Source organism: Phalacrocorax aristotelis, chromosome 1, assembly GCF_949628215.1.
Source record: "Phalacrocorax aristotelis chromosome 1, bGulAri2.1, whole genome shotgun sequence".
Taxonomy (NCBI): Eukaryota; Metazoa; Chordata; class Aves; order Suliformes; family Phalacrocoracidae; genus Phalacrocorax; species Phalacrocorax aristotelis.
This window is the reverse complement of record NC_134276.1, coordinates 210,771,188-210,798,877: the sequence shown is the minus strand read 5'-3', so window position 1 is coordinate 210,798,877 and position 27,690 is coordinate 210,771,188. Positions and strand designations below refer to the sequence as shown.

The following is a 27,690-nucleotide window of genomic DNA, read 5'->3' as shown; positions in this document are numbered from 1 at the left end:
AGCCAGGAAGCAGACCGTTAACAAAGCCTGCCAAACGGCACTCTGAAGGCCCGAAGGGTACTGGAGTGAGGCACTGGGATAGGATGGGCAATCTTTCAGAAACCAGAGCCTTGCTGGTGTAGCTGACCAACATTCTCCAACTCAGCACTGAAGATCTAGCCAAAACATGCATAAATAATGGAGTCCTCATAAGCTGAATCTACAACCATCTCATGCTGGTGAGAACAAGTCATCTCCTCTCGTGTACTACTGTCACGAGCCACAAATGCTAAATATGATCCCAAGCCACATCTGTTTTAACTTGCACAAGGCCCTTTACAGGCCAGACTGTATCTTCCCAGAACCTCATTATTGATTTTGGTGGTGGTGAGAAATCCAAAGTTTTAAATGACCAACATAACCCTCACCTTTGAAATCTGATTTGAACCAGTTTTAAGACTTCCTTTTTATATCTAATTCCCTTTATCCAGGCATATCTCAGATTTAAGAAAGAAATCATAGCAAGCTTCAATTTTTAAACTTGTTTTTAACTAAGGTAGTCCTTTCTTGAAAGGCATCAAAGGTTCTTCATGATCCGCACATCTAAGTATCTTCTTGCACAGCCAGGGGCAACTTCTACATATCCAAAGCTTGCTGTCTGTGGGTTTCAATGTCTCACATCAAGAGCAAAGTATACACAGGCTCAAAATAATCCCATGCCTCCATTTTTTACTTCAACTCAAAAGGATTCAACAGGACACGAGATGGGAAAACACTGGTGTAGATTTGTATTCTAGAAATGAACAAATGCTAAAAAAGAAAATTCTTTAAGCAGAAATCTGGACTGTTCAATACTTGTAGCATTTTGTACATTTCAGTTACGCTCTGCAGAAGGGTTGCTGTAACATGAGCCTTTTGTTTGCTAAAGAGGCAGATAAATTACAGCACCAATTGATTGCATATAACACACTTATGCAAATTCTTTATTACACATGGAAAATGACTCAGTTCTGATATTCTAACATTTTCAGCTGTTATTTCTATCAAGTTTGCATTAAAAGACGTAAGTGAAAGCAGAGTAAATTCACAAAACCAAAGTGAAACTGATTTACTTAGATAAAATCACCTGAAGCAGGCTGGGCACAAAGTGGAACAGACGTTATGTTTACAGATCAAATTTATAAAACTAATTATCTGAAGTTAGCAACTTGATTATTTTTGGTCCTGATTCCAGATTTTAGAACTAGTAGAGTTATCCTTCTATATCTCAATTATATTACTTTCTCAGCTTTGGAAAGCTCAATTACTTATTGAATTGAAGTAACTAGTTACTGAATTCATTGAATGAAATAAAATAATCAAGAAAATATCTCTGAATTTGACAGAAAAACTACTGTCAAGTTTTGCTTGTTTCTCAAAAAAAAATGGTTCCAACCTCTTAATCGGTATATGTCAACAGGTCACAAATGTTCAGGGCAGGGAGGGAAGCCTTAAGGTGCTTATATCAAGGAGGTATGGAAGGTTAAGTTACCCCTATTTCATTATGGCTAAACTACATATTTATTTTAAACTTATTTGTAAATAGGATTTTTTCCCTCCATTACTTTTACAGGTTTCTAACACAGTTGAAATTAATATTTCGATCTACACAATCCTGAAGACCTACCCCTATGTATAAATTCAGCAAAACACTCAACCAAGATCTCTAAGCAGACAAACTGAAATCACCGGACATTCCATCCTGAAACAGGTCTTTGCCAATCTTGAATTCACAGTTAGTGTTTAAGTCTACATCCCCAATAGAGAACCTAGAGTACACTCCTCTGACCTCATCTGGGACATGACACACTCCTGTATCACACCGCCGGTGGGATGCTTGTACAACACCACAAAGGCACAAACATAGTGGATGCTTCCAGACCTGAGTTCCCAGTTAAAGAGCAGAGCAGTGAGGACTGCAGCAGTGCTACGTTACCACACACCAGACACCCAGAGCAGAATCAGATTCATGTCAGGCTTACATCCAGCAGAAAGTCTTCAGGCTCTGCTCACCTGCATTACTCTTCACTGGAGAAGTGGAAAACGATTCTTTGAGAGGCACACTGCCCCAAGATATGAAGTCTTCCTTTTCTTCCTGCTCCACCCCAGATACCTGCATTTGGGCAATGGCTGCTGCAGGTATAGGATGGCCCCTCCTTCCTGCCTACCTTGTACCCTCACCTTTACTGGCAACACCAGAAACCACCTGGCTGCTAGATCAGATGGCAAAAGCTGTTCTAATCACCCTGCAGCAGCCGCTGTCTGCTTCTCCTCTCCCACCTCCCTACATCAGCCCTGCTCTGGGGGGCTGGCACAGGAGTCAGTAATTGCACAGGGGATACGAGGGGCAGCTCCACCCTGGGAGGTTTCAGTCTCTAGAGCAGTCCCGCACAGAGAGGTGGAACCACTTTGTAATCCTGGTTTCTGCAGGCTAAAAACCACAAAGCAAACATGGGATTGTGTGCTTTTGCATACACATCAGAATAAATGGAGGCAGAGATGGTCAAAAGAGATACAGCTGCATAAGTGACTGTGGGAGCTTTCAGTGCAAATGGAGAAGTGCCGGGGGACAATGGCAGAGACTTGTGGAGCACAGCATCAGGCAGACACAACAGGCGTGTTACGATGAGAGCAAGGATAACAGCACTGGAACAGAGAAACCTGAACTGGTTTAATTGGCTCCTTCTCCTTATAAAATAGTTATAAAAAGAAATGTGATATTAGAGGACCAGCTGAAATCGGCATGCTAATAAAACACAGGAAACCATTGATCTCAGAGTCATTTACTGAATGTCTACAGAGCACTGGGTCTGTAAGGCTAAAATATCTTATCATTTATTACATTTTTTAAAAACATGTACAGTTCCTTGTGAAAGTCAAACAAGCAACTGGAGAGAACCCATACCCAAATGATTCTGCAGTGATCATGGCTTCGCTGAAATTCTGAAGGCAGAAGATACCAAAGCTTTTCCTGCATAAATGCAAGGCTGACCATTTTAAAAAGCTTTTCATCACGTGCCAAACTAACTTAGACAATATCACGCCATCTCAAAAGCCAGAGGAAACATAAGGAGTTCAGAGAAAAAGTCAGAAGTACATACATTTTTACTTTTTTTTTCCTCCACATGTATGACTGCAACTGAGGTCCCTTTAAACTAAGGATCGCTAACAGATTAGCCAGTAGCACAGAAAGCCAAAAAGCAAAGCAAGAATACAAAAGGAGACATAGAATTTACTTAACAAGGTCTACAATAAATCCTGGCACATCTCTGCCTCAGGAAAAAATACAAAAAAATTGAAAAGACACTTACCACAGGATTTTGTAAATATGGGTTGATGCTCGCATACCACTCAGCGTTACATGCGGTCGCAAAAATTCACTCTGTCTCATGAGATCATATGCATACACCCTAAGTTATAAATTTATGCACGCTTTTGCCAGAACCAGTCAGACGTTTCTCCTTTATTTCCACAGCTGCTGAGAAATATTATTGCATCCATACTCTATCATGTCCAAATTTTCCTGGCTTTTTAAATGATCCACGCTTCCTATTTCAAGCTTGAGCTGGAATGGATGTTTAACTCATTTCACAAAGAGTTTGGTTATACATGTCCCTTTATGAAAAATTTAAATTGTTTGGCTGAGAAGCAGTGTCTTTTTACCCCTAGACACTACTCCAGCAGCAGTGAAGAAAATACAAAACAAAAACAGGGAAAGGAACCGAAGTGTTTTGTAACTAACACAGAAGAGGGTTTTGGTTTGTTTTCATAAAGTTCAAACAGAAGTTGTTTTATGACTGAAGTAAAATGAGTGCAAAAGGGTTTGGAGAAGGAAGGTTTCCATTAAACAGATCTGAACTGGTTCAACAGTAATTTGAGCTCTGTATGAGCTCACTTTTTGCTGTGCAACAGTCAGCCGTGAAGCAAAAACTTCACAAAACACAGGAGGCAGCTGATGACAGATGAGAGGGCAAGAGGCAATGCAGGGGCCATCTCTCAAATAATTACTAGCACTATATTAGAGCCGGCCATAAGAGACCCTTTCCCACATTTTAAAAGCTGCAAACATAAACAGCACTTAAAAGTAAATTTACCTTGAGGGGTAAACCAGGAAATTAAGAAAGTGGGCTAGAAGAAAATGATGGATTTTCCTGTGCCCCAAGGAGCAGCCCTGGGAAGTCCTAGTTCTCACGAGAGAATTCCACTTGATGGTCACCAGGGCTCTCCATCTGTAGGGAGTGAGATTTCAGGATGATGTTTCCTTTCCCCCACCTTTTGTTGGCTGCCATGAGAGGCTGCTGTCAGCTGTGGCAAACCCAACTGCGGGATATGGAGAAGCTGTAAGGCAGCTCAGGACAGCTAACATGCAATAGGCCTCAACTGCTTCAGGAGTCTGGTTTAGGGAGTCATCCTCCATAAGCACTTCTTAAGTCAGTTCTGATTCACGGCAAAATAGTTTTTTGATAGGGAAAAGCAGCTACTAAAAATGCAATCGTGCAACAATGGTGCCAACAAAAAGCCGGGCCAGGAGACACTCTGACAGCATCGGCAATTTATGGGAAACGGCCTCCCAAAGAGCAAGCTCAGGCCAGGCTCAGCGGTGGGTAGTGCTGCCTGGAGTTCATCCCTGGCTGCCAGCACCCACACTGTGCAAGGGCAACCTGAGCACAGTCCCGCCAGTTCCTATAGCAGGTGGTGCAGGTGACCCTTTGCAGAGAGGGCCCCACAGGAGGATGACCTGGGGAGAGTCACGCCAAACCTGCAGCCGACGGGAGTGCAGTGTCAAGGCCATGCTTAAAGCACAGTGCAGACACTGCCCCTGCGCTCTCCCCTGGACAGTACAGGATGGTGCCCGGGGACCGCCGCAACTTCAGCTCTGACAGCTGGGCTCTGGAAAGACAGTAACATGCAGTCTGCCTGATGGGGACCTAACCAGACACCACTGCATCTCAGGCAGCGCCACACGTGTCCTTTCTGAGAGCTTAACATTTCACCTGCAGATCTGCATGTAATCAGCTCAGTGTTAGGTTCTGCAGTTAAACCTCATTGGCTGACCCTGAAGATTAGAGATTAAAAAACCCAGGAGATTCAGGAACAAAAAGCAGAGCAAAGCAGTCTGATTTGATGTTTCCTTCCTCATTACTCATCACTGTAACTGCACCTAAAGGACAAACACTTGCAAACAGCACTGAAGCCAGATCATTCCCTTCTGAAGAGCTGGGCAGGGCATTACTGTTTTCCACCAAAAAAAAAAAGCTGAAACTACCGAAAACCCTGCACAGGTTTGGAGGGGGGAGGTTCATTCCTCCTGGGGAAGGGGAGCCAAGCCACCATCTGTGTTGGCAGCCCAGTTGCCCAATACCTGCTCAGACAGTTTAAATCCTGACTTACCGGGCTGAGCAGCACTTGCAGAAAGACTTCACATCAACAGGAACAGGGTTAATGGTATAGGAGGAAGCAAAGCACGGGCTTTGCTGAAGACAAACTTTCCTCTCCAAGGAATTCTGCAGGCAGCATCCCACATATTGCTGTAAATCAAGACAACGCTGGGCAGACCTTACACGCAAAGTCAATGGAAGTCTTGCTGCTGGATCCATACTTTTTGTATATATGAAGGTGATTTTAAATACAGAATGGCTTGATAAAGGTGACTCTCTAGGACACCAGTGCAAACACATAAATGTAGGGAACCACGTAAGCTGAATACCCAAGATTTCTTTGCATATAGAGACTTGCTAATCAATTTCTCTTCAGCTTCACTGTGGGATGGAAGTGTAAATGGAAACGTAAGTATTTTTGATAGCAGGTAATAATGACTTAGGAGAGTCTCTGATTTTTATTTATTACACAGGCAAGAGGCCAGACAGAGCATTTAATTAAAGCATTATTGATAGCAGTAGGTGGTGCACTTCTGACATCCTCCTGTTTTGCCCCAATAGAACGTGGTTCTTAGCCTTCCTTTCATGTACAACAAAAAAAAAAAATGCCAAGAAAAAAAAAATACTGTAACCTCCTGCAAAATTCAAATAAAAAAAGCTACTGCTAAAGTAAATAAATTAAAAACCAAATTCATCACTCAACACAGCCATCCCCATAGAAAGATTAACATACAGATGAAATGGGAAAAAAACTTTGCCTAGGCTGTTAAGGGGAAATGCTGTATTAAAAAGGTAACTTTTGAATAAAATACCAAAGGCAGGAAGTAGGAAAAAATAATGAGATCCATATACTCTGCAAGCTGGCCAAATGTGTCAACTCCTGTTATATTTGTTTTTCATGTGTTACTCACTAGGCATGTTCGTGCACTGGGAAGAGTATCAGCTAAAACACGTGGTTATTGGCCAGCAGAGATAATACAGCTAGAACGCAAGCTCAGGTCTGCAGCAGCTTTCCTTAGTAACTATTTCCTATTTAAGCAAAGATTGATCCTACGTGATGTGACAGGCCACTGATACAACGAAACTGCTTTACAATGTGATCCTTCACTGTTAAAAACAAAAAACCAAAAACCACCAAGGCACCGCAGTCAAAGCATATTCACCATGGCCTTACTGAGTTTCATACTGTGTCTAAGTTTCCACTCCACGTAAAACCAACTTTTATCTTTCTGAGATACAACCCAGTAGTACGTTGAATTCAATGGTTAGTCTTTCAACTCTAAGGCCTGAAGCCAGTTTACAGATACATAAAAATTTGAAATAACAAGTTTCGTGTATGTTCCCATTTTCAAGACTTGGCGATACACCTGTCATTGAATTACAGAAATAGCTCATTCAATTACAAAAAGCTTCTAGAAGGAAGTGATAAATGAACATTATGCCTTTATAGTTGTAACCAAATGAGGGGACTGAAATAGATGGGGTTCCCCCCCCGCCCCGTCTTCAGCTTTACAAAATTTTATGTGGTTCACTGGTCAGAAAGTTAGCAAGAATGAAAGTTTATCTACTATTGCCCACACGGCTAACCACCAAATGACAGTTAAATAGAGCTGAAGGAAATCGGTGTGGTTTGCTTGCACAACAGGCTGTCGAAAAAGGTAGCAACCATGTTGCAAAGCATTTAGACCCAAACTAGAAAGAATCTAGGACATTATTCTGATGCCCACATCTTAGTTAAATCAGCATGGCTCTAGCAAAAACAGACTGCAAGAGCTGGGCTACAAGAGCTGCCACAGGGAGTTCCCTTAGTGCAAAGCTAAGCTGCAGAAACATCCAGAGAGACTCTTTCATAACAAAGCAGCAAATACAAGACCAGGTCAGGTATTTAAGTTAAATGACCTTCTTAGATTTCTTACATGATATTTAAGTGTGCACTCACAACACTCCTCATAAGTTTTGGCTGATTTCAGCCAAATTTTTAAAGGGTTTGAAGCCTCCAAGATACGAAGCTCCCCTAAACTTCATGTAAACTGGTGACTGAGTAATGAGACTCCAACCAGGAGTCCAGGCTCTGACAGGGCTCATTCCAGTGCTGCTAGACAGCAGTTGCAAGTAACAGCCCTTTGAAGCTTGTTAGAAAAAACAAAAACACTCCTTGAAAAATTTGGATCAACAGGAAATGAAGTGTCAGGAAAACAAAACCAAGGTTTAGGGAAGGCAAAACTGGAGGATCCCCACATTGACTACATGCGAACTGGATGACAACCGGGATTTAGTTATGCAGCGCAGATGAGTTCAAGCTTGCGATGCTGGTGTGAGAAATCCACGCAAGCTTATCTTGTGCAGATCTGCTAGAAAGTTTACAGCTTATGTTTGTAACAGAAATACATACAGTACAAACAGATATACCACAAATTTATTTTCTTTTTTTATTATCTCACATTACACTTTCTTTCCAGTCCAGTACTGCAGTCTGACCCATTTTCTTCCCCAAGTCAAAACTTATCAGACAAGATGATGATGAAAAGGTACCACTCCAGTGTGCCTACCTGCCTACATTCCTTCTAAAGTAGGTGTCTCGTAGGAGACCTCTGGCTTCTGTGGCACATTTAAAAAAAAAAAAGCAAAAAACCAAACAAAAAAGCCCCAAAAGCCCAAATTATTCGAGCTTTAAGTACAAAGACCTCTTCTATTAGGAGAAACACACCATCACTATAATGAACGATTAAAATTTCAGATTCTTGCAAGAACCATTTTCAGTCATTTTACAAACTTCCTGCCATCCGCCCATTACATAACTGACACCTGTATCTAAAGCATCTTTTGCTTTAGGGTAGAAAAAACCCCAACGATTAACAAATTGTCTTATATGGGATAATGCAACAAGGTCTAACCCTGCTGCAATGAGATTAAGCCCAGTTTACTCCCAGGCCAGTTATTCAGCTGAGGACCAGTCATATCACAAGAAGTCTTTCCAGCTACTCTCTACTTCACCTTTACCTCTCTTGCTTATTTTGTTCACGCCTAGAGCAGAATGAGGCACAGACCCAGGTGCATCATCACTTGGCTCTGGAAGATACGTGCTTGTCCCAGACACACAGCTTCACCCTGTGCTTTACAACCTGCCTATGAAAGGCAACACATGGAGTCCAGAATTGGGCTGGGAGGAGAGAAAGCCTGGTGCCACCACAAGTAACAGCTGCAAGGCAGCTTGCTTTTATTCAGTGCACATATGTGCATATACCTTAGCCGGATTTCAGTCGAAAAGCCTTTAACTTCTGAAGTTGGGTTTTCAGCTTCAAAACAGCTGGCTCTGGATAAGAAGTTCTATATTCTTAACAAACACTACTCAGGCAGAGGGTAAAGGAATTGTAGTGTAAATTCAAGCCTCCCATAAAAGAGACTTAGAAGATACGCGCATCAGAAAAAAAGCATTCACAGTGGAGACTAAACTGCTTGAGAGTTGAGAAGAAAACAGAAAAATCTGATCATTTAAGCCGACCTCCCTACATTTGCATAGTATGTTGATACTCCCACTCCAATGCCAAACTGACCCTGTAAAATTCGAGCCCTAGATTCAGTTATAAACCCTAGGCAAAGATAAAGAAAGCCTTTTAAAAATGCCATTCTGCTACCCTTCCATTAAGGACTTCGAAGTAATAACACTTAAATCTAGTCTAAGCTTTAAGTGTCCCAAACTTAATGATACAAGCTTTTAAACTTCCATTCATCTACTCTTCATTCAACGACTGGTTTACAGAAATATATTTGAATTGTTTTAAAGAGCACCAGAACTCACTGTAGGACCTTTTCATTCTCTAGCATGCACTACCACTTATTTACTTTAGGTTTTCTATTAGTCAGATGCTGGCTAGTTCACATCCAAATGAAACACAAGCACCAGAGCAAACAATACAGGTAAGGCAAAGGAACCCAATTCAAACAACATCCAGTACAGAAGACATTTAGAAGTCCAGAAAAATGAGGGAAGTTTGCTTTGCTTTTTACCTTAGCATGTTTAGAAACAAAAAATTATCATTAAGAAAGCCTGAAATTCCTTAAACTTACACAAAAATGTCACTAAAAGCTCCCTATCTCTTAATTTTCATCAGTGACACAAAGGCATTGACTGAAAACACTAGGTACTGCAATTAAATTCTTTCCAAATGCATCTCTGGAAAAGGCAGGGTGGGAGCAGGGCGGGGATCCCAAACCCTGATACAGGACCACGCTGTTCTCCCAAAATGCACAAACACTGGAGTGGTACAGTAACCGTGTGAGTGCCACCACCCCTCCAGCATGCAATTCAGAGAAGCAAGCGAGTATTTTGCTTTAAGGTGTGTCATCCTTTACATTAAAAAATAAAGGTCTTGTGATCCAGAGACTTTTAAAAAAGTTTATTCTATGTTCAGCCCAAATTGTAATGAAAATTAACATTTGACCGGGACAGAAGGAAAACTGCAGTTTAATGAAACTGCAGTTAGTGACACTCCATAAAACTACGCCAATCACTTGTCCTGGAGTCAGCTAGATTTCCATAACTGGTACAACTGCTTCAAGTATTTCACACCAATAATCTATCTGGGAGATAAACAAAGGAAATCTCTAGCATTATTTTGTTGCAACTTTTAAAGATGAATTCTAATTTGCCTGGTGCTACTCATTTGAACTTCAATGACGTGAAAACTTAATTTGAAGTCCAATTTGACTTTAGGAATTTTCTCAGAAGCAACAAGCTTAACGGGGGTAATGCAAGATGCACAAATTTGGCAAGTAAGGTAATGATCATGGCATAACAAGATCCTGTTTCCAGTAAGAAGCAGCTTTTCACACTGCCCACTTGCCTAAAGGCCTTTATGGGAAGATAATTTCTACATTGGGGTAGTGAGTTTACGCTTGAAATAAAGTTTATATTATCTTTTCATTATGTTTCTGTTTGCAGTGTGTAATCTTGTTTGTTTTTCTCTTGGTTCAAAGTCCCAAGTTCAAATCCTATCCTTGCACTAAGTAGTTATAGCTGTAGGCTATAATTTTGTTTCTCAATCTGTAAAAGGAGGACAATAATAAATATTTACCTACTTCACATAGATATTGGAAGGATTTGTTTATCCTGACACAGTTTGTTTTTCCAATACACAATGACTCTAAAATTCTAAGAAGAAATTACCTAGTTTATCCACATTAACTGGAATGGTTGTAATTTTTGTAGACGGCTTGTTGAGGTTTCGGATCCTTTCCTTCCTGAGGGATACTGTTTCCTACAGTATGCTTCTGAGCCTCCCATTTAGCAAACTATGATACCCTAAGCTGAGTTCCTGGCATCTGAACTATGGCAGTTTAAAAAGAAGAAAAAAAAGAAACAGTACATTTAATCTAAGAATCTGAATGGTTGTATTTTAGAATACAGTCCCCTTTCCAATGGAAAATAGCCAGTAGGAATGGGAGCTCCTTATTTCATTGTTTTTACAGTGATGAGTTATCTTTGATATTCAATATTTTGTTGACTAGTATGTGTAACCTGGTACTTTCTCAATCAAATCTTTGCCTGACTTCATAGCACTCTGAACATCTGCACTTAGAAAGTAAATTAACTACATCCATGGCTGTTTTAGCAGCCAGTTAATCAGCTTCCTCTTAGAAAGAATGTGTGATTCTAAACAATGTGTGATTCTAGAAGCAAAATAAAGATGTATCTCAAGTCTTGTGAAGCATCAAACCTGAATAGGAAATCAGCTGAGGCTTCTTCATAGTTAGAGATAAAAAAAGGAATGAACAAACTCACCACTGGCTCAAACTTCAATAATAATTCTACTAGTCCTGCTGTTACTTGTAATAAAGAGATTAAGATCCAATACTAAAACAGGACAAAGGGCTTGAAATGATCACTTAGAGCAGTCATTTAATGAAGCACCATTTTATCAATGCACACTATGCCCAGTTTGATGGGACGCTTCATTAATTTAATTTCAGTCAATGTTGGAAGAAAAAAGCTCTTTGAAAGCACACACTCTTCTACCTTAAAGTTAATCCTAAATTCTTGCCTTTCGGTGCACAGAACAGGCATTACAAATGCATCCCTCCCCACGTATGCTACCAGATGATGGCAGTCAAAAGAATTAAGCATTAAAACAAAGTCGCCCATCAATACAGAAAAAACACAGGAAAGGAAAACAGGTGACAGCATTGTGCCTTAGCAGCTAGAGATTCTTTCTTCTTACATAGTTCTGCAGAAAAAAAGAGGCTCTGAAAAACAGTTTTACTGAAATCTGATATGGGGATGCTTCAGCAATTAAGAATTTGGTACGGCAGACACCAAGACCTCAATTAGCATAGCATTACAAAACCCACATCCTTCTGGGTGCAAAGCTAAGTCCATCACAGACTGAGCCGACCACAGCCTCAGCACAACAGAAATGAGACCCTTCCTCTGGCAGATGCTGTCCATAGTCATCCAGTGCCAGCAACACTGCAACAACTTTGAGGAAAGAAATAAATACTTAGCCATAGGAAATCATGGCAGTGAATTAGGAAGAGACTAGATACCTGAATTACAAATAAAGCAGAAAATTTAGCTACTTAGGTGCCCATCTTGCCCACTGCTACAGCATCCAAGAAGTCCCCCAGGATTTAAATATTTCCCCCTCTTTTGAGGATCTTCACCAAGTCCCTTTAAAAAGTTATACCAGCATCACTGACCAGACCGATCTGATTCTGCGTTTTGAACTGACTGCCATTTTTAGAGTTGTCTGCTATAAAATTTCACAATAAAAGTTACATCAGTTGCAGAAATTTTCTAGTGAAAAGTACTGATCTAACTTTAAGTCTTTTTTTTTTTTTTTTAAAAGAGATTCACTATATAGACCTGTGCTTCTCCTCCCTGAAATAATTTTTGGCTAAAGCTGGCAAATGGATTACATTTAGCTAAAGGAACAGTTGTCTTGGGTCTGTTAATCCTAGTAGTTACCTGGAAACAGGTAACAAGGTTGAGGAGATGCCTTTTTAGTGCTTCTACAGAGAAAAAGTAAGCCTCAACTAGCTGGAAAGTTATAGATCCCTACAGCACACCTTACAGTGTTAACATTTTTTCCTGTAATGCAATAAACATGAGTGACAAAGCACCTTTATACAGATCCAGTGTAGATGTAGCTTTATGTAAGTTTCAGTAAAAATCTGGCTCTCCAGCAAAGCAGTTGCATTCAGTGCAAAACTGTTCTCTGATACAAGAAAGTTTTTTACCTCAGGTTTGCAAAAACACTGAGCTGGTGTCACCAAAAAAAAACCCAACCCCAACGCACCACCTTTTTGTCTCTCTAATGTCCATTCACTCACTCTCTCTTCCTTATTTAAACCGTAAATTCCTCAAGGCAGAGACGAACTCTTCAGGACAGCGCTACACAGGAAGGGCCCTCAGACCACTGGAAAAAACAACATTGGTTGGCACACATTTTCTAACTTGATGTGCTAACTTGTTGCCGCATCTTTGAGCGAGGGAATGTATTTTATTCTGCTAACACACTATATTGCAAAAAAAAACCCCACAGTCATTGCACAGTCCATAAATTCTTGGGTTTATAAAGGAAACTTTGATGGTACAGCACTTCTGCACAATTAGGAAAATGATGTAGCATATAACACGGCCAGCTGATGCCTCCAACTTCTCCCTCTTTTTGCTCAGTTTCATCAGTCCCTAACTAAAGAGAAAGCAAGACAGGCCCAAGAACTCAGATTTGAGCTTCCTCCAAAGAGTGAGTGTTTTGATGCAATGGCATCTGTAACACATGCTTCAGCCTCTTAAATTAAATCCTCCACCAGAGACTGGCTGGCATGGACATTCACAAGCTACAGCCTTCATAACAAGCCTCAAGGCTGGCTTTTCTAGTCACTGGAACTTCAGAAGTTCCCATTGTAAGTCTTTTCAATGGGATACAGGTTCACCCCAAGATATACATGCTTTCTGCTTTTCAGAGACATTGAATTTCTTGAACTCTAAAGCTAGCTTTAGAATTCATTTTCTGAAAAAGGAAGAATACGTCCCTTCATATTTTGCATAAGAAATTTACTTGTTCAGCTTCCTCCTACTTGGAAGAAGAAAGAGGTAAATGAAGAGTAATGGGCACGCTTAGACTGTCTTTGGAGAGCCACCCTGCTCACTACAGTTGCTATGCGTAGTAACAAATAGCACACACAGGACAACATCCTGCACAGCCAGGACTTCCTTACAGACACATGACTCCTGCACCTGAGCATTTGTCATCAGTTAGCGCATCATTGCACAGCTCACTGTGACAAAGGGTGGAGGAGAAAAAGGAAAGTGGCAAGGCAAGCAGTGCTTACTGCTCACCCTCACCCAGGTAGCAGCCACCTACGAAAGGTAATCTCTTCACTTTGCAAAACCTATTGCCAGCACAAGTGGGAAAACTGTTACAATACACAGCACTCCAGTTTGCTTCTGCAAGAGAAGGAGGGCCTCAAAGGTATTTCTAAGGCTTGGAAGAAAAAGTTGGTTTACTTTTAGAAATACCAAAAAATCCCACCTCCCACCCAAAGAAAACCCTAAAACCACCATGACTCTTCCCCCATTCTTTTAAGAAACCCAAACCTGGCTATAAATTCTTGCCAGACTGTTTTCAGGGGGCAGTGGTGATCAGGTGTCAGGCATTATGTGAGTTAAACATGTGTATTCCAATTTGCATTATATGCCATAGCTCACCTTCAAGGACAAGATAGCTGGAAAAGCTCTAGGATTAAAAAAATAAATAAATCATAACATAATGCAAAGGCTATCACAACCCAATCAAACTCCTCCCTACCCTCTCAAAAAATAAATCCCCCAAATCCCAGCCACCTCAGATGAAAATTGGCTTTCTTTCTGTACCAACAGCCAAGCCCCAAACTACGTCTCAGGGTGAGCCAAGGCACCCGCTCTTCCTTGAAGGGCACCGGGGAGCTCAACCACCACAGCAAGTCTGAAGGACATTACAGCAACGCAGTGGAATACTCAGCAAGTCATGCTGTCCCCAATTACACTTAAAAGGAAACGGAGATAGCAGAGATGTATTTCAGGTGAAAGAGCAGAGTGGTACACATTATTTGAAGGGCTGATCCACAACTCATCCTGCCAGGAAGAAGAAAATTTCCTTTGGCTCCAGCTAAACTCCTTGCTCTTCAGAGGTACTAAACAGTTTTCCTCTGTGGTTATATTAACATGCAAAGCAACTCAACACCATCCATTGCGATCCCCATCCTTAAGTGCTCTGCTCAGCTAGAGGTGCACTTCACCCATCTGACAGCATAAACTCCAGCTCCCCTGAAATCTTTTCAGCTTGTTTAGAAGCATCCAGCAGAGGCACTGGCCTAGATGAGGAGTGTAGTTATGCACACACGAATGGTTTTGACCCACTTCTCATCACATCGTCTTGACTATTCAGAGCTGTGAACTCTGTTTTATTATTAGCACCAGAACAAAAGCCCGTGTATATACATTAGGTCCTATGAATGCCCATTCACTGTACAGGCAAAGAATGAAAAGAATTGTTCTATTATTTCCCATCATCCTCCTCCTCTCACCCACCCACCAGAAGACCCACTGAATGCCATCGCTATTGAAATACCTTTGACTGGCAGTGTTTGGCTCCCATTCAGAGCAGACACCACTGGACGTGGGGGGGTTAGCTAGTACCAGTGGGCACGAGCCAGGTGAACTGAACGTCCTTCCAAGACAGGCAGCAAAAGCAGCTTAATGTGGATTTCCCTTTACACAATAGCAAACAGTTTCAAGACTCAGTTTCCCCTCCCCAAAATATACTATACTGCAAAGCAGTGCAGCTTCAACCAAAGTCAAACATGAGGGTAGTTTATCCTTCAGAAGAATTTGTGGATTTTAGCTCTCCAGCTTACAGGAAAGGTGAATAATTCCTGGGTACAAGGTAAAAAATATGACCCATCCCACCACAACAAGCAGCCAGGTTGCTATCCAAGACATTAAAGCACCCCTTATAGCAAGAGCACGTTTCACTCTTCATCGTCATAAAGATAGTTCTCTGCAGGACTCCAGTGCAGCTCATGTAGAAGGGCAGTACATGTAAGAGGCTGAGATTTGCTGAAGGACAGAACAGAGGCTTTACAGTCATCCTGCAGGCACATACACTGCCTGAAATTGCAGTACAAATGTAAAAATAAAGAAATCTATCTCATCTAAAAGAGAGGAATGTGTCCCACTGTTCCTCTCTTTGAAGGAGAGCATGTATTTGAACAAAAGGCAACCTTCTGGCTTCGTGTTGCCAGAGAAATTTTAAAAATGTAAGCAACTCCAGGAGTTTTGCTTCTAGGATAAATAAAGCTAAATAAAGGCAAAGGTTATTGCATTTGTGCTCCCTGCTCTCCTCATGAAACTAGGATCCCTGTCGCATCTAAGCAAGCTGATGACCTGCTGAAGACTCAATTAACTGTAAGCTGGACTCGATCTATACTAGAAAGGAAACGGCACCAAGCCACCACAAACCCTGCCCTTTCAGCTATAGGCCCAGGCCACAAAATGAGTAACTATTGATTTCAAATGTTATTTTAAAATGTGATACAGACCAGTGGACAGAGCACTGCACACAACTGCTCCAAGATCTTTGTGGCTCATTCTTTTATAGACACGACTTGGAAATGCTGCTCTCCCACCTGTCAGTTTCCTCCTTTTCATTGCACAAAACTTACAGCATTGGCCTAAGCACAAGAAACAGGCTGCCAGCTCAAAACATGTTTTGAAACTGAAGTTAAAACTATGACAGATTTTGCAATTGCAACAGTCAACCACCAAACACAGTACTATAAGGAAAAGTGTTACTTCAGACTTCAGTTTTCCCAGTGTGACGAAACGTGGAGGTAGCAAGTCCCCTCCAGTGTTTTCGAGTTACACAGAAAGGGGAAAAAAAGGTTCTGTTTGACCACATCTTTCCTTTTCTTGCAGATGCCACTGCTCCCTGCTCATACAACCTCTGTAAGATTTCTGCCACAAGAGGATTGCCACACACAGCTCTCGCTGTCATGCAACGCACACAGCCCTCTGCACCAACGCTCTGAAGCGGAAGAGCAGCCAGGCAAGAACAGCAGCTATGCAAGCATCTGTGCATAGCAGCCATAAAAGCAGCCGCCACTTTTAGAAACCACCTTTAAGGAGAAGCATGAGCCTGGTCTCTCAGGGTTGAGGATCTCTGCGCTTGCATCACCTCATCCTGGTGCTGGGGTCACAGAGAGGCAGTCCTGGTCTCACCTCAACCCTCCTGGCTCCACAAAGCCTTCTCATCCCTTCTGCTGGCACCTACTCTCATGCAACTGCACAATGGGCCAGATGAAGGACCTCCTGAAAGATCTATCTGGAGACCAATCCTGTAAAAACAGCATCCACTATTTAAAGGCAGGTGCAGAAAGAAGACGAAAAATGGTCCTCACCATTTTTTTTTTCCTCTCCTATGCATGCTGAATATTTTTGTTTAAGCACTTATTATAAAAGCCTCCTGTTTTTCATAGTCTAACAAAGACCAACATGCATGTTGTTGGTGGAAGAGCAGCTGACTTCTGATTGCATCACAGCCAGGTAACCAAACTGACTTTCATACCGTGCCTTTTGGACCATGCCTCCTCTCTCCTGCTACTCCTTCATGCAGCGAGAAGTTCTTTCATTTCAACACTAGCCAACAGCTCCAGAGACATGAGTTCAAGTTCGTGCACCATTACACAGTTCCTGTGTAGTCATGGATGACCCATTTACTTCCTTGTGCTTTTACTCCCCATAGTGGGAAGATGCAGCACCTTTCCACTTCAGCATGGTTTTGAGAGGATTATTATAAATAAAGCGCACACAGAGATAAGCCTGAGAAGAACATGCAAGATGTGGAAAGAGGAAGTATCACTGAGAAATGTAGTTCTAGTCAGATAATTTACCTTTCTCGTAAAAAAAAAACGTTTTCCTATCAGATTTGCACCTCTGTGTTCAGGTTCGCATGTAAACAACTCCCTTTCCACAGCTGAATCCTTCCATTGGTTCATGTTAAAATTAAACATCATAACACCAACCTACACACTCCTTAAGTAAATACAGAATAGTCGCAGGCTCTTTGCAACATCTATGTTAAGCTGCAAACCATACTTCCACGGGTACTCAAGAATACGCCAGGTCTGGCCAAACCAGAAAAAACTTCAGACTGGTCACTGAACTGAAGAAGCATAAAGCACATTTTTCCCACCTTCCAAAGTTAGACAGCGCATGAATCTCGCTCTTTCACACTTGCTTTTTCCAGAAGTGTCAGAACAGTGTCAGCTGTTAGTTATGTCCAACATACTCTTTTTGGGTACTTATGAGATGCAAATAGATCCAAAGTTGTACAAAGATGTCACACAAAAAAATTTTCGGAAAGACTCTGCAAAGCTGAGCATTGAAACTTTGTTTAAAATGACCAACGACCACAGTGCCAGGACAGCCTTAGAGCTGGCCACACATATTTAATAGTGTTAACTGCGTACAAAGATAATTTTTTTTTTTTTTAAACTTCGATGCAGCCAAAGTTCTGTTATGGCCAATTACTGGTTAAACAGTTCCACTCTTCTTCCCACAGCTAGTAAACAGGAGTATTTGCTTTCATCATTCCCAATTTTTCTTCTGCTCCAATTTTTAGATTATTTTTCTGTCCTTACTGATGTTATGAAGGGGTGTACTCAAAACCAATTGTTTCTTAATGTCACAAGTACAGCACTAGGTAAAAAACTCAGAGACTCCCCCACCCCAGTCTACTCACTTGGTCTCTCTCAAGCCTGCCTGTTCCACTGCATGACTGTCGGACAATCTGCCACTTCAGCAAATGCACTGACCAAAGCCACCAAGCAAATCAGCTTGTAAAGAAGAGACACGTGCATGTGCGAGAAAGATCTCCAAACTGCAGCTGCTACGCAGCCCCTCACTTACCTAGTCGCACAGTGGTGGTGTAGGGCAGTTCAACACAGTCGCAAAACCTTTGAATGCTCAAGCGTGAGCTGGAGTTCAGAGAAACTTCTCAATTTTGAAGAGAGAAAAAAGATCTCAAGACTGAAAAATAAGGAAGAGAGTAAATTAAGGCATATAAGATCTGAAAGCAGAAAGAAAAAGCAAGAAGGAAAGTACTTTGAGGGCCTGATGAGATGACTCCCACCTGTACCACTTACTTTTGGGAAGCATCAACATACCATTTTAATTAACAATACTTAAGTGCTGGAAGCAAAATACCTTCATTACTCTTGAGCATTTTAGACTCCAAAAAACACAAGTGACACTTCACCTGCCAAAATCATTCCTGGCAAAACTTCACTGACATCAGTGGAACTACACCAAGCATGAAACTGGCCCACAGTTGCTTAAGACAATAAAGGCTTTGCTTTAAGAGATAGGGGGTGTTTGTAGTTCTTTTTAATAAAGCCCAGCAAACAATTGCATATTGTCCCTGAGCAAATATCGCTGACAATAAGAAAGCAGCTATCACATTCACAGTATATGCTCTGTCATATATTGCTAAGAGAACAACCATCAATAAAGCAAGAGATTCTCAGCGTCCTGTTTGTACCACAGGGATATGAAAGACTGTTTAACGCCTCTCAAATTGCCCACAAGCAATTATTCCCATTTTTAACAACGTTCTTCCACACTCCTACTTCTCTGCCAAGTCAATGAAAGTTAAATACCCTCATTGGTGCTACAGGATTTAGCGCACACATATACATACCACAACACAGAACAGCACTGCTGCCAGGGAGTTATTCAACAATACTCCCACCATGAGCTACACACAGCGACCACATCATGCTCAAACAGAAGCATCTTTTCCTCGTTTGGTTGCATTTTTGTTTGACTGTGAGAATTCTCAGTGAACCCCAGAAAATTTACATGTTCCTGCCTGTCTCTCCAGCTTGCTACGAGCATGCTCTGAACTTACAGGACCAGACCCTGCTCCAACACCAGCCACGGCAGTTCACCACATTCACACAGTATTGATATATCCCAGAACTCATTAAGCTGTGAAAAAAATCGAACAGAAGAAGCAAACAAGTACGTAAGTCACACAGAGCTCCTGCATCGCACGCCTTCCCCTTGTGAACCCCTAAAAGGCATTTACCCACGCAGTTACCCTGGCCAGCTGCGCTGCCTTTCAACCCAACACACAGGAAAATCTGGAAGTTTGTACTGTCGGGGCCCTTGAGGGAAACTTTGACAGAACGGCACTGGGAGCGATGGAAGCACAGGGGGACAGCACGAGTCCTCGGGGCTCGCCGCCCCACCAGCTTTTACTTTTTTTGAAAGATTTGTAAGGAAACAGCCATCCTCCACACCTTGTACACCTGGAGTTCAGCTGCTCTGAATTCCCATTTAAACGGGCAGGGCATATAAGAGATAAAACATGTATATTTTTTAATTGCTTTCACTTTTCCACCTCTCCTTCCTACCCAACACCAGAAGCCCCCAGCCCCACCAAGCTGCAGCCCACGGACCCCGCTGGGCCGTGGGGGTACCCCGACCACAGAAAGAGAATAAAAGTTGCCCCACCGACAGGCCGAACCTCCCCAGCGGCTCCACAGCCCCGGCGAACGGGGGGAACCTGCCAGCGGCTCCGAGCTCGGCGGGACCGGCAGCCCCTCGCCGCTCCGCACAGCCCCCCCGGGCATCCTTCTACTTCGCCCCCCCCCCCCTTTTTTTTTTTTTTCAGGACGGCGATTAACTCCCCGGGTTTCCCCTCACGAACGAAGGAGCAGAGCCGGGGCTCTCCCGCAGGACCCCCACTGCCCGGGGGTGCCGCCGCCTCCCGCCCCGCAGCGCCCGCCCGATACCCCGGCAGCCTGAGGAGGGGGTGCGGGGACGGGACCCCACACACACACACATACGCGAGCCGCGGAGCCCCACCACGGCAGCCGCCTTCCCTCAGCCACCCCCGGGTTGTCCCGGCTGTCCCGTCCCGTCCCGTCCCACCCCGCCAGCGCCGCGCCTTTGTGTGTGGAGACACAAAACCTACCTCGCCGGGGCGGCTCTCCCCCGCCCGGCAGCGCGGGGAACGAGGGCAGGGAGACCCCGAGGCGCCCGGCGGGAGGAGGGAGGGAGGGAGGCCGGCAGCCAGCCGCCCGCCCGCTCACAGACAGACAGACAGACTGACCGCCGGCGCGGCCCCGCCACACGCGCGGAGCCGGCCCGGCCTCGCCTGAGGGGAGCGGCGGGGCGGGCCGGGGGCGGGCCCGCCGCTGAGTCACCGCCGAGGCCGCCCGGCCGCCTCCTTTGTTGTCAGGCGTGGAAAAATCCGGGGTGGAGTGGAAATCCCGAGAGAAAGGCGGGGGGGAGAGGTGAGCGCCGTGGAGCCGTGCCTCCTCGGGGCGCGGGGAGAGTGGCGGAGGGCTGAGGCCGGGGAGGGCCACGCGCGTGGGGTGTCCACGGGCGGTTTTCAAACGCCTGCCGAGGCCGCCGCACCTGAGCGGCCCCACTCACCTGCGGGAGCCACCCCTCTCTTCGTGGAAGAGGCATCTCCAGCTGTGCCTTCGTTTTAACTTTCCCCAGTGGTTTCTTCTCCCCGTCCGTGGCCTGGAGCCCTGTGTCCCCTGTGGATATTTCCACTGGTCACTCCGTAGGAATGACAGTCCCCACACTGCGAGCGCGCCCATTCAAGTAAAAGGCCAACAAATCGTGGCCAGCCAGCCAAAACTTGCCTCTGCATGCCCCAAAACCTGTTTCGTAGAGAGTAATAAGCACTGGAGACATGGCAGAGGACCTGGGACACAACACAATGTGCACAGGCTTTGGGAATGAACCCGAAAAAAGAAAGACCTTTGGGGGTGAAATGTGTATTTATACATTGGTGTACATACTTGGGTTGAACTGGTTTCTTTTGTATATTTATCTCTAGAATGATTTTGCGTTTCTTCAGAGCAGATGACTCAAATCACAGCAAAGTGACAGAAGCAACTTGAGTCATCCCAGGGATGGAAAGCTTCAGACTGATTTGAGGAGCTCAGTAACTTGAGTCGCTGAGCATTCAACATCACTTGGGCTGCGGAGACAGACCCTTCTTCTCCAAAAAAAAAACCCAACCTGCAGGAAGGATATTGGGTGTTCAGCAGATGGTGCTATTTCCACCAAATCTGTCCTAAATAACCCACTGCCCCAGCATGGTAAGGGGAGTGAGTGGCTAGGGAGAAATATGCTTTCTGCGGAGCAAGGCTGAAATTCGGGGCGCTGGTACATACTAAAAGACTGCTCAAGTCTCTGTGTGTGGCTGTTCTTTCACTAGGAAAAAAAAGCAGCTTGGGTGAAACCTAACAAATCGATGAAATCCAGAGCGTGGGTGGCCACTGTCAGTTCTGGTTCAATTTGAATGTTGCTGAGCACCAACATATGCAATCAGAGCTATGCTGTGAACAAATGAAGTCTTATAAAATACTACACGCTCCTCAAAAAGTCACAAACAGCATCACAAGTTGAGCACCCATTTGTACTGTTCATGTTCACAGTGTCAGCCCCAGCACCCTTTCCTTCACAGGAGTGGTCTGAGGTATAGTTATTCCGAATGTGAAGCCCACGGATACTATATGGAAAAAAAACTCATAAAAATTGATTTTTTTTTTAATTAAATGCAGTACAATGATGTGCCTAGATGAATGAGGGAGTATAAATATTGAATAGTTCCTTGTTCTGTGAGCAACCCTCCATATGAAGCATGGGAGGGGGAAATGATGTATGACCAGAGAATTGCAAACAGCAAAGAAAGAAAATGAACTGCAAGGCCGGCTGGAATGCTGGATTCCACTATCTTTTGCATTCGTGACCTTACAGGCCTCTCCATATCGTTTCTGTATGTAAGCATTAACCATTTGTATTCTAAAGGCGCTTTGTAGTCCTGACCGAGTCTTTATCTCCATTGCCTTAGACCCTACACAGGCAGTTGTCCCTGCTCTGAAATCTGACACTTTGCATCAGCGTTTCCCAACCCTTTCTCAGCTCAGCCAGCTGTTTTGCTGCGATATGTACCATCTCCCCAGCAGATCCTGCACATCCACACCTTTAAATGGAATGTAACACTTTGCTGAAGCTACCAAAAATTTCTGGGTATCTTGCCACGGCTTGTCAAAGGAGCACGGGTACTTTTTATGGTGATTGCTACTTAGTTCCAGTGTTGCATTCAGTTTAAGTGTGTGGTTATGTGGTATCGTTCGCTATACCAGGTACAGATTTAGCAAAGTACATCCCCACACATGCTATCAGCTTGTGCTCTGCGAAACAACTGTGATGCCATGCAACCCCTCAGCTACTATGGTCGTATCCAGACTTGAAAACTGTTGCTGGACTTAAGCGAGAGAGGCAGAAAGTTGAAAGGACTCACCAAGAACACATCTGAGGACCAGAAATGGCTGAGATCAGCCTGTTATCCCAGAGTCTTACTTCCTTACTCAGTGCTTCATACAAGACTGGTCAAACGATAGCTCTGAGTCAAACATCTCACAAGTAATTTAAGGGACGGTCTGTGTCATCGGTTTGCCTGCTTTTGGTGCAAGAGCTGCTAAGTACCCCGCAGCTCTGGCTGGGGAGAGAGTGGGTCAGTCCAGTTCTGCACCAGCCCATAAGTGAGGAACAGGGACACGTGAAGAGTCAGTACTGTCTCCCATCTGTGAGCCACTCAGGTTCCTCGTGTTCCCCTTCCTTCTTTAAGGCACATCATTTGTGCCTCATGCCTCTTGGCCACATGAAGATTTGGCCCAAACTGCATTTTACTCATGACAAGCCTTCTTCCTGCAGCACTGTGGGTACTGAAGCTCCAGAAAGCACTTGAGGAGGCCTCAGGGATCTTTCTAGATGAAAGATATAAATGTAAGACATTACCAATTTATTTTAAACGAAAAGCAGTGTATTGGAATCCAAACCATGAATAAACTGGCTGCACTTTAGAACAGCTCTCAGACAGAATGATGCACTGGAAATACTTAACAAGATAAATCCCTTTTTTATTAGCATTATAGCCAAAAGTATATAGTCATTCCATTGTATAAGTGTCATGGGACATATGTAGTATGTAGTTTGGCATTTTGGTATCTTATGAATCAAGTACTATGTATTTTAATTGCCTGCTGGTGTTTTATTTCTTTTTAGTCAAACTGTAGAATTAAAAGAAAAATCATCCTTGAATTACTTGCATTGTCCTCTTTGTCGGGTAAGGAATTGCATTTTACTCCATGCCTGCACCTTACCTGGCCTTTGAGTATTACCATAATACAACCTTAAGTAATAATAACGATCTTAATTGTGGCAGAAACAAGTGGAGTACAGAGTCAGCAGCTGTGGGATTCCCCTTGCTTAATTTTAGCTGCCTGAAAGGAGACATTGCGTCTAAGCAGGTCATGTGGGCTGGGGAGAGGTAGGTACCTCCAGAGGGAAATTTGTGCCTGCTATCTTAGGTGTCTGTGTTAGAACTGAATTAATTGCTTTTGGAAGTGCTTCTGCTGGTTATACAAGGCAGCGGCCCGACAAGCTTCAGCTAGATGCCTTCCTCAGAAATTCTTTAGCTGTGTGCAAGTCACACAAAGTGGCAAAATGCCTCCCCATTACCTGCTCCTATTTGTAAAGAAGAGATGAGCGCTGCCTGTATACCAGTATTTTTCTTCCACATAACATGGGGAAGCACTGACTTACATCATAGGAGAATGTGGTTTTCTTTATTCCAACGTAGCCGCTTTAAATGGGGTTTTTTGTAGATATTTAATTTAATTGAAGTAAATCAACTGGCATGCAGGTTGCTGTGAAGGTTTTTCCACACCATAGTTCTGCAGAAACATCAGTTAAGTATCCGAAGAAACATCTGCTATGCACTTAGATGTATAAATATGTATAGGAGCTGAACAATATGACTTTTGAGTTTGCAGGGTTTTCTTTACACAAAGCCAGGGGCATTAAAAGGGATTTCCTCCAAGTTTTCCTGTGTATTAATGATGAAGATCAGGATGCCACCTTTGTTTCCTCCCCTTCTGAGCATACAGTGAAAGGAAATGGTTCTGGATCAAATCACAAAGAGCAGTGGAAAAAAACAGACTACACTCCACGCTGGCACTCAGAAGTTTAATTATCCAGCATGCTGCATCTTTATGGAAGAAGGAGACAGATAAATCCCATATGTTAATAGTTGGCCCCCTGTGGCTGACCTTTGGCTCAAATATTCCATATTGTGATTAATGTTGCACAGTTGGATCCAAAACATGCTCATTCCCCAGGCTGCAGAAAAAAGGGGGATTTAATTTACCTTCCAACAGCAGAATTTCATTTGATCACTCTTTTGGAGTGATTTTATCCCTGCCTTTAGGTTGGCCTCTGAGGAGCTCTTCTGTGCTCCCTCAGCTAGGACTCTTAGGACCCAGATTCTCATATTGCCTCCACTACTGGCTCTCTGGGCAGCCTGAAATAAGTCATTTTGCCTCACTTTCTGGTCTAGTAGAACAGCGAAAAAAACTGTGACTTCCTTGCAGACACAGTTTGAAATCTGCAGATAGAAGACAGTAAACAAGGTTCATCTTCAGACAAAATTAGATATTGACCTCTAGAATCTAGAGGTCTCACAAGATGAGGTCAGTAAAACATAGCTGCACTTGGATCATGGTTTTCTGGCCACCTTCTCCCCTAATCTTGCAGTTCTTATATGCCATAGATTGCATTTGCCTTCTCATGTCATTGTAGCAATCTTACATCATTCTAAATAACATAAACTGTACCACTGGCCCTGGCACACATAGAGAAGCAGGCATGACGATTTCTGAGCCAATGTGTCAGTTTGATCCTCAAGGACTCAGGATCTGTGGACACGATACACACCCCATATATTACACAGTGCACTGCAGTCCATGGTTCTTCCCTGGGGAAACTGGATCCTCCAACATGAGGTAAGACGTGGGCTCAGAGTTTTAATGCAGAACATTGTAACAGACTCAAACAACATGTCACTGGCATCTGCCTTAAGGTTAAAGCCTTGAGGTGCTGCAATTAGTAACACCAGAATTCCTCCCCGTTTGACTTCTCTAGAGTCAGGTCTCACACAGAAAGCCTCATCTGTAGCTAATTAAAGACTTTGCTAAAATTGCCAGAGCCCTCAAGTGAGTTTAGACTGAGCCCTCATTTCTGCCTTCCTCCTAGATGAGATGAAGCAGCAAAGCCTGATGAAGTCTTGGAAACTGCTCCTGCTCCTGTGGAGATCACAAAGAATTCTGCTTGGACTGGGCCTATAAAGACATGCCCAGCTGTCTTCCCAGGGATGACACAGAAAAGTCTATAAAAATACAGCTGTAATAGCTGGAGCCACAGAAAAACGTGAGACAAGGCCTCTGAGGAGGTCTGTCCCTACCTCCAGCCAGGACACATCTGGGCTCCTGCACAGGCTGGGCAAAGTTTTCCATTTCCAAGCTGTTTTATTTACCAAAGAGGACAGGCTGTTAGCAGGCTGTACAAGGGGTGGCCTTATGGCAATTGGAGCAGACAATCTTGTATCATTCCCCACCAAAGCAAATAATCAAGTGCTCTTTCCCCCATGAATAAGAAGACAGTCAGATAAACTCTCTGTGCTCTGAACCATAAAGTACATGCAAATTGCAAGCAGCAAGCAGCTTTTTTCTGGCTTTCATGTAGTAAGATTACACTCCAAAGACTTTCCACAGGCCATATACATGGCTGCAGGGGAACACACATGTGGATCGAGACTCTACAGCATCTTTTATCACATGATCTCGAAGTGCTGGTTAAACTGTAAGAAATCAATACTTATGCCATCTCTAGTATGTCTAGCACCAGAATATATAAGCCTGTCTAATTTAGAGATTAAAAACCACAGTTTTTAATTTTCTGACAACTGCCAACCCCAGCTGAAGTTAATGGAAGCCTTAGAGATCACCACAATTGAAAATAAAGTGGAAAAAGAAGAAACCCCATATCATACCTGCTGACATTTGACACCTAAAAGCACAAAATTTAACCCCTAAGTGTTGAGTTCCCTATATTTCTATGTGAGATTTCCTATGCGGAACTCCATGAACATGGGTCATGCAGCGAGTCTTGTGCGAGCTCAAAATCTCAGACCTTCCATGCAAGCTCTGCAAAATCAATGGGTAAATGCCCAGCACGCCCAAATAGTTTTGAGTGTGTCCAAGCCTCCTTCCATGGGCAGATTAGCCCTGTTTATCATACTACGACAGTTGCTAGAGCAACTAGCTCTAGTTGAGCACCTAGAAATCCTTAATATTAGCCAAGCTGCTCTGGTTTTCCATAAATTCCTAGCGAAACAGAAAAAGGCACAGGATGGCAGATGCCTTAGAGAGGTGGTAGAGTTGACAGAGACACCCCAGGCAACACACCAGGCTAGCAGCAATTCTAGGAACAGGAGTCAGAACCCCTGGTTCTCACTATCCCAGTAACAGGTAGGTTGCACACTGGAGCGTGTCTCCATCCCAGAACTGGTTGAGGTCTGAGATCTGTGTGTGACATCTCTGGCTGGCTCAGGCATGTCTTAGGCAGTTGCACTGTGAAATTCTGCCTGCATTATCTCTGGCCCTGCATGCTACTACGACTTCTGGGGTCATTCTTCCTGGGGAAGTTGTGCTAAAATAAGTTCAAAGTCTCTCTGATTCTTCCTCAGTGAGTCATTCATCATGTCTTCTACACACATGGGGAAAACTGTGGGAAGAAACTAGAGACAAAGTAAATGAGTTAGCATCCCAGGGGAAAGCAGAGCCGTAGCCTGCACTTCCAGCCATGGCTTCAAAGCTGGGTGACAGCATACTGTGTATGATCAAGAAGGAAAATATGGGGAACACTGTATCAGAGCCTTCAGCAGTGTGTAGCGTGGCACAACGTGTGCACAATAGATCCATTTCTGCTTAATCAGTTTATGATCTCAGCTGAGCCTCTAGTCACCAATTCTAACACAAATAATAACAAAAAGTAATGACAGTAACACGATCAATTAACAGAAATAGGTTTTCAACTTTTTTCCTGGTTCCCCACTTGAAATAAATCATTATTCTGTCCCTAACTCTTCATTTTTATTGTCTACCCCCTGTGGTTTAGTAACCAGCTGGCATTCCTTATAAAGAAATCAGCAGGTTGATTGAGACTGTGGCTACCCTGAAGTCCTCTGAGGCTTTCTTATTGACTGACCATATCTTAGATAAGGTTGCCAGTAAATTATAGCTCTGCTTAAGAGCATCTGCCTCAGGGCTGCTCTCCCCTCATTATAAAACCTGATCTAATCCTGCATGTCTCTTCAATTATTGG

The 27,690-nt window shown here is 43.4% G+C and overlaps 1 protein-coding gene across 2 annotated transcripts in view; it reads right to left on the bottom strand.

Moving 5' to 3' along the window:
• Positions 1–20,627, bottom strand: part of FAM107B (family with sequence similarity 107 member B) — a 63,135-nt gene extending 42,508 nt beyond the window's left edge. Inside the window, exons 1-2 of one of the 2 annotated variants that reach the window (XM_075081543.1) lie at positions 20,417–20,597; positions 18,346–18,465 (exon numbers count right to left, since the gene is read on the bottom strand). The gene's annotated coding sequence lies outside the window, so the exon portion shown is untranslated. Of the gene's footprint in view, positions 1–18,345; positions 18,466–20,416 lie in introns of both variants that reach the window. The other variant, XM_075081544.1, reaches the window with a different exon arrangement.
• Positions 20,628–27,690: the final 7,063 nt, after the last annotated feature.